Below are 6,068 nucleotides of genomic sequence, written 5' to 3' on the forward strand. Positions count from 1 at the left end.
CATTCGGGTCCAAGAGGGAGGTGTTACGGCAATGGGAGAAAGGAAACGCACATCTTGCATGGAAAATCATGCCTCTGTCCTCCACCGCTTGGTCCAGGCAGGAGACAAGCCAAGCCACTGAAAGGAGAACTTGGTTTCGGTGTGCACGTTGCACCAAACCTGCCTTTCAATCAAAGTTCATTTCCGTGAACTTTGTTCCCTGAATCCATCTAATGATGTCCCTGGCAGGCCGAGGTGGCAGCATGCTGTCAGGAGGCCGTGACCCCAGGGGACAGTGCTGGGCCTTGGGCCACAGGTGTCAGGGTGGCAGAGTTCTGTGCAGACTTCCCCCGGCCTGTGACCCCACCCCAGGCCTGTGTCCCCCCAGGACTCCCCAGCACTTGCTCACTGACCTACATCACATAGGCCGGCGGCCTGTGTCCAGCCTCAATGGATGTCACACAGTGGTGTTCAGGCAGGAGCAGCAGCTGGGCAGCTGGAGGCATTGGCTGCTGCTTCCCCTACAGGTCGTCAGGCAGTCACTGGTGGCACCATTACCACCTTCTTCTCTTTGTTAGTCCATCATGAGGGTCAGCGCTGACAACGATGTGCTCCAGTTGGTCAGAGATGTCTAAAGCCAAGGGGGTGAGAGCCAGCCTGCCCTCAGCACCCTCCCGGCCACAGCCAACTCCAGCTCCTGGAGAGCTGATCTGGGACCCAGCCTTGGCTCATTTCCCCCAAGCCCTCTTGGTCAGAGGCCGGCACCCCATGCTGACACCAGGTGCATCCAGGGAGAGCTTCTGTTTTAGCAGCTGGCAGCTCAGGGTGCAGGAGTGTAGCCTGCCTGGGGCTCCCCAGAGGGCTCCTCTGCAGACACAGGCAAGGGGAAGGGCAGAGTCAGCTCTGGAGCCCCTGCCCGCTCCACCCGCCTCACCCATCCCACCCAGCTAGAAGGTCCTGGTTCCCCGAAGTGCCCACAGGTGGCTGACAGTCCACGTGTTGGGAGTGTCCAGCAGTAGTGTCCCTGGCCCCCTCACCATGCTGGGGTTCAGCCTGCATGTCCATCACACCCAGGTGTTTGTGATCCAGCGGGCACCACCCAAATCACTGGGCACACACCCCTCACCCCTGCCAGGCAGCCTTGCCAGCGGGGACCTCTCACCTGCCTCCCAGTGTCCCCTACTCGAGGGTTTCACAAACCCACCACAGCTGACACATTCTCTCTAGAGAGAATTAAACCCAGGCCCTTCCTTTGGCCACCAGGCACCCTTGGGGATCCCAGGGCTGCTGCCCAGGCCATGCGGCGGGAGCCGGTGCTGGACAACAGGGCTGGACCCGGGCCGCAGGTCACCCCTGCTGCTGTGGGACCCCTCAGTGTTCCTGGGGATGCTCGGACATCTGCCCCGAGCTGCACACTCCTTCCCAGCTCGCAGATCCCGAGAAGGCCTCTTGCCTCCGCCCAGACATCCGCGGACAGGGTGCTGCCCACCGGCTGGGGGCCCACGGCTGGAGCAGGGGGTGCTGGGGTGCAGGCTGGGGCAGCAGCACCTGGGCCCCCCTTCACGTGGCTGTGACCTCCGGTAGTGAGAATTTAGGTTTTCCTTCCATGTTGCCGGCCATCCCCCGCCCTGGGTGGGAGGCTCCTCTCCCAGGCCCACCTCTCGGGCTGGGGGCGTTTTCCCTTTGATTTGTTTTTCAGCAGGAAATGCAGGACTTTGCCCTTGGCATGCGGCGATTCTGACCGCACTGTCCCCTCAGCCCCTGGCATCGCCATCTGAACATGCATGCCTGCGTGGTCGCCGTGGCAACCACGGGGGACTGTCATTTAGCCCTGGAAAGCTGATTTTTTTTTCTCAAATGGTGGCATTGGTTTAATCTGTTCCACACGTCTTGTGTCCCTGCTCTGAAAGGTCTGGCTTAGTCGCATGGAGGTGCCGGCCCCTGCCTCTGACCGAGGGGTCACTGCCCCAAGGCCCCTGACCCGACAGCCACCCCACAGTCAGGACAGACTGGCAGATGCCTCTCGTGGGGTCCAGGAGGCAGCGTCTTGTCTTCCTGATGGCTGAGCACTGCCTTGGCGGGTCCTGGAGGTGGACAGGGGTTTGAGGGGAGGGGGATTGAGGAGAGATGGGGAGGCGGGGGGAGCTCTGCCCTGGAGAGTTCCTGGGAGGGTAGAGGGGGAGGGCCCCGTGGTGAGAGACTTCCCCCTGAGACTGCCCTCAGGCCGGCCACAGGGTCACAGAGCCCAGGGGGAGGCCAGAGGATGTGGCTGTGGCTCAGCCGTGTCTGCCACGAGGCCATAACTCCTCAGGGGCAGGTTTGGCCTGGTGGGGACAGGAGAAAGCAGGAGGCACCAGAGGAGAGGGTTGCATGGTCATGGGTGGGAGGACGGAGGGTCCAGGGGGAGGGAGGTGACAGCCTGCATGTCACTCGGAGAGCATCCCACCTGCATGCACAGCCCTGCTCACACACACCCCTGCACACACACGTCCCCTGCATGCACACGCCCCCTGCACACACACACCCACTCACACACCTCCCCACACACACACACCCCGCACACACATGCCCCTGCATGCACAGCCCCTGTATGCACACACCTGCACACACTGCCCCCACACACACCCCACACACAGGCCCTGCACACACAAACCCTGCACACACCCCCACACATGTACAGCCCCTGCACACACACCCCTACCCACACGCACCCACCCACACCTACCCCCTGTAAATCCCCTGCATACACACCTGCTGGCAGCTCCAGCAGAGGCAGCCTGTCCTCCTGTCATGGGGTCTCCTGCCCACTCCCGGGGCATCTGGCCACTTCTTGGGACATTCTCCCCCCAGGACTCCTGTCCCCTACACATCACCACCTAAGCCCAGGACCAGGCTGACATGGTGCCAGGACAAGTCTACAGCAGCGGTCGGGGTCCCCCCAGCTGGACCCTCTAGTGGAGAATCTGGGGAGAACCCGCTGGGCCCCTTCAGTTGTTGGTAGAACCTGTCCCAGGGATGTGCCAGTAGTCCAGAAGACTGCAGAGCCAGGCAGAGCTGGCTGCAGCATGGCCGGGGCTGCCTGAGCTGGGGGCAGTGGGCGCCCAGACCCGAGCTGCCTTAAACACATCCACAGTCACTGGGGCCACCAGAGCAAGGCCACGGGACAAGCCCTTTGGGCTCCCATGCTGGCTGCATCTGCCGGGCCGTGCCCCCTGTCCGCTTCATTCCTGGAACTGAGTTGAGCAGCTATTTCCCTGCCACAGGCACTTCTGCTGGTTAAGGTGAGGCACCTGTTTAACAAGGATTTCATTAGAATGAAAAGGGTAGACTGGCTGAGAAATTCCACTACTCATTTATATATTGTTCTAATGCTTTAGCATAACATCACAATATCCTGCTTAAAAACAGATTGGCCCTTGCAAGAAGTTATCAGCAGAGCCCTTGAAGCAAGGGCTGGAAATGCCTTTTTCACTACTTCAAAGACAGTAGTAAAGGCCCATGAAACTCTCTGCTTCTTATTTTATCACAGACATTTTCATGTCAGGATTTAAACATTTTCCTACTCAACATTCTATACAGAGAAGAATTGTTGTAATTAGCCGTGATTGTAGTATGACAGGTAAATGATGGACATAAATTAAACTGATATTTATACTGAAACCACTCACACCAGGGGACAGCTGAGTGTGATGGCACACGTGGCGCACACAGCCTGCTTACGGGTATGTGGGAACTATTAAAAGGGTGACCATGATGATTAATTGGAATATCATGGACCTTCCCCCACTCGCTGTTCACCGGGCAGATGGACCCCTGCGCATGCTTTCCTAGGTCATCAGGGGTTGTGGAGGGCAGATTAGCCGGTGTGGCCTGCGGGGCTGTGAGCATCAGTGTGTGCATGTGTGTCTGTGTACATGTGCATTCATGCATGTGGTGCATGAGTATGCATGTGCATGTCTGCGTGTGCTACATGTGTGCATCAGTGTGTGCACGTGTGTCTGTGTACGTGTGTACAGTCTTTTGTTGGTCTGTGGGTCTTGTGGAAAGGTGTGTCCTGAGCCCTGGGGCCCCAGGGCAGGTGGCCTGGCCACACCTGTTGGTTGGACCTGGGCAGTGGGGGAGGTGGCCAGGTGGCTGAGCAGAGGCAGGCAAGGCATGCGGGTCTTGGCGATATGGGGGGGGCACGAGCTCTGGGTACACGTGTGCAGGTTCTCTGCCCTGTTGCCCTTGGACGCTCCATGTGGTGTCCATTAGTGTGCTGATTCTCCTTACAAGAGCCCAGGAGGATTTCCACTTAAAATACATATAAATGATGCCTTGAGCTCCCAGGGCTCAGTACAGACAATTAGGAAGCACTTTATAGCATTCTCAAAGGCTGGGGTATGATTTCTGTCCTGTCTCCTGAAATCCTAGCCAACAGCGCACTTTTTAATGGAGGATAACCTCAGGAGGAAAACTCTTCCTAAAAAGGGACAGGGTTGAAGAAATGAGCTTTAAGTGAAATTCCAGAAATGCCACCATTAGTCCTTCCAATTCCCTAAATCCTAGAGACTAAGAAAGCCGAGTGCACTGCTGATGGTTACGAAACATCATTAACCTAAACCGATACATGCCAAGACTCTCCCTCTGGCCTGGCCCCCTTACTAAAAGAAAGTGTGGAGAGGTATTGGGGAAGTCTGCCGTGAGTTAGCCTTCCCTGGGTGGTGGGTTATTTTCTGGGCACCCCTTCTCCTGCCTGCCACCTCCCTCACCCGCTCTTGAGGACCTCCCAGGGGCTTCGGTGAAGGTGCACAGCACCCCAGCATCTTTCCGCCAGCAAGAGGCCAAATGGCTCAAGCCCACCTTAGTCAAGCCCGAAGGACAATGAATCAGTATGTCCTCGACCGCAAGATGCAGTGAGCAATGGGAGATTTTAGACTTTTATACAGGTTATTATTTGGAAAAAAATAAAACCTAACCTTTGCCTGTTGTTAGATCCATAGAGGTGAAGATGGCGCTTGAGAGAATGGGCGGCCTGCTCTGGAAATGCTGTTGCCTCCCGTGGGACTGAGCGCCTGGCAGCACTGCTCAGCTGGGAGCATGACCGCCGCGTGGTGCTGGGGGCCCCTGGCTGACCGAGCAGGTGGGGTATCCCCGCGTCGGGTCTCAGGAGCCTGGGCGGGCCCCGACTCCCAAGGAGCGCGTTCTGATCATCGAGTGACCGCCGCCTTGAAAGTCACCGAGCTGGAAACTGGTCCATTCGCTCTTACTCGAAGACGAGAATCCAGTTCAGTTGATCAGCAAGCATTCATCCACTCTTCTCGGCACGAGCGCTGTTAGGCTGTAACCGCTGGAAGCCGGGCAGGGAGACCATGAGGACAGCGGGGACCTGAAGGAAAGACCTGGCCCTTCTCAGGTGATCGCGAAGCCGTCCAGCCCCCCCACGCCGTCCCCAGCTCTGCCTTCTCGGCGCGGCGCCCTGAGCCCGAGGCGGCCGGCAGTGTGGGAGCCGGCGCCCGCCTTCCCGCGCCCGCCCCCTGCGGCCCGAAGCCCCGCCCGGGTCCCGCCCGCCCCGCTGCACCCGGGAGCCCGAGGCCGCAGCCCCGGCGGCGCGGCCTAGAAGGGGCAGGGCCCAGGAAGGCGGGGCGGCGCCGGGCAGGCACCTCGTAGGGCGGCTGCGGGCGTCGGACGAGGCGGTCTCCATCTTCCCTGCAGGCTGGGCGGCTACAGGAGGGGCGGCGACACGGAGGGGCGGCGACACGGAGGGGCGGCGACAGGAGGGGCGGCGACACGGAGGGGCGGCGGGCGGGACCCGAGCGCACAGCTGGGCCGGTGCACGCGGACCGAGGCGCCCCGCACAGCTCGCCGCAGGCTCCACGCGGCCTGCCTAGCCCGACCCTCGCCGCGGGTGGGGACGCGGGACTAACGCGCGCCATGGGCAGGGCCGAGAGCAGCCGCCAGCCGGGGCCCAGCGAGGGGACGCCTGCCGGGAGGCGGCAGCACGGGGCTCGGGCATCGACGTGGCCAGCCGGGTCTCCGCTCGGGCGCGGGGACGGGCCCCGAAACGGCGCTGAGCTGGGTGCGGCTCTCGGGACCGCCTCGGCCTGAGC

General features: G+C 60.4%; 1 long non-coding RNA gene across 1 annotated transcript; it reads right to left on the minus strand.

Annotated features, from left to right (window-relative positions):
* Window positions 1-1,467: 1,467 nt before the first annotated feature.
* Window positions 1,468-5,447, minus strand: LOC143673227 (uncharacterized). The gene is made up of 3 exons (XR_013170267.1): window positions 4,938-5,447; window positions 2,731-3,269; window positions 1,468-2,063 (listed from the first exon to the last, which is right to left on the minus strand). It is a non-coding gene; the product is annotated as an uncharacterized LOC143673227 (long non-coding RNA).
* Window positions 5,448-6,068: the final 621 nt, after the last annotated feature.

This window comes from Tamandua tetradactyla, unplaced genomic scaffold (assembly GCF_023851605.1).
Source record: "Tamandua tetradactyla isolate mTamTet1 unplaced genomic scaffold, mTamTet1.pri scaffold_211_ctg1, whole genome shotgun sequence".
Lineage (NCBI taxonomy): Eukaryota > Metazoa > Chordata > Mammalia > Pilosa > Myrmecophagidae > Tamandua > Tamandua tetradactyla.